The 1,385-nt window shown below is 44.2% G+C and overlaps 1 long non-coding RNA gene across 1 annotated transcript; it reads left to right on the top strand.

Moving 5' to 3' along the window:
* The first annotated feature begins 436 nt into the window (after positions 1-436).
* On the top strand, positions 437-929 carry LOC310826070. Its single transcript, XR_014555625.1, has 2 exons — positions 437-565; positions 790-929. It is a non-coding gene; the product is annotated as an uncharacterized lncRNA (long non-coding RNA).
* The last annotated feature ends 456 nt before the right edge of the window (positions 930-1,385 follow it).

Genomic DNA, 1,385 nt, shown 5'->3' with positions numbered 1-1,385 from the left:
GGGGGCGTGGCTTAAAGCTACATTGGCCGGTGAGGCGGCGTCGTACGCTTCCTAATAGGCTTCTTTCTCACCGCTCCTATTGGCCTCTTCTCTTGTCCTTTGCAGGTAAAAACCAGTAAGCAGCTCATGGAGGGGAGGCGTTGCAAAGACGCTGTCTCTGACGTCATCGTGGAACGGGAGCTCTGTTGGCTGCTAGATGGCGAATGACATTTGAGAGCCAACGGTAATGGGCGCCTGTGAAGACGACGAGGCAGAGCTCCAGACCCAATGCCATTTGCGCCCTAGCAGCCCAATCCTGCGCCTGTTTACCAGGACACAGGTCTACCGGGTTCCAGGGGCGCGTATAAGATTGCAGCCTCACTTAAGGTTCTGGCCCCAAATTGCCTGCCAACTCCGTTTTAAGAACTTAACTTTCAAGCAAATATATTTAGGTCTTATTCCTCCAAAAATTGGCTTAGGTAAGAGCTCAAATATGTGGCTGCAAAAACCTATACCTTATGGGGATAATCCTACCGGCATTGGGCTAACAGGAACAGCTCCCTTATGGATCAGTAGGAATAAAATGGTGAGTTTTTGGTAAAGAAAAGTGGGGGGCCCGAAGGATCTCTTTGGTGCTTTTTACACAATCTAGAGTTAGAGATAACCACGTTTGCTTAAGACATCAAATTATTCCGGGTGGAAGAGTTCCAAGCGGATTGCTCCAAACTGGGTGACTGGGTATTGAAATGGCCAGTGTGATGAACTCTTAAGCTGGCAGTGACAATTGTTGCGCTTTCTCCTCCTGAACAGATTGCCAAAACCTTGAGAGAGAAACTGCTGGGTTGCTCCATCTTTCCATTTTATTATTTGTTTTAAGTTATTTCAAATGGTTATCACCTCAAGTGCACACAGAAAGGCAACATAAATGCAGTAATAAACAATTGTTCAAATGTATTTTTCTTACGGCCATTGTTGCCCTACCACTGTTAATAAATCTGCACCTGAATTTCTTACAAGAAAAACCATTTTAAATCCAACCTTGTTAATCTTAAATGGCAATCTCATTTGCTCTTTGCTGCAAGAGCTGGCTAACATGTTGTGGAAAAGGGCTGATGTCCCTTAAGCTTAGGTAACTGTTGCCCCTCAGAGTAAAATGGCAGTATCTTAATCCTAACCTGGCAATGTAACATTTAGAAGGAGCTCAAGAAATGTTAAGATAACTCGTTTGTTTTTTGTTAAAGGTAGCCAAGAACACAAACTGAAAAACACTAATGGGGCAATATGAAAAGCTAGCATTGTCTACATATAACTAGTCTTAGAGCAAGGTCTAATTTCATGCAGGTGGCAAAAGAAAAATCCTGAAAGCAGAAGAGGCATGGTACAGGAGAAGGGGGTGGGGGAGAGAA

This window comes from Podarcis gaigeae (genome assembly GCF_964106915.1).
Source record: "Podarcis gaigeae genome assembly, chromosome: 1".
NCBI lineage: Eukaryota > Metazoa > Chordata > Lepidosauria > Squamata > Lacertidae > Podarcis > Podarcis gaigeae.
Note: the sequence above shows the minus strand (reverse complement) of the source record. Positions and strands in the feature narration are given on the sequence as shown.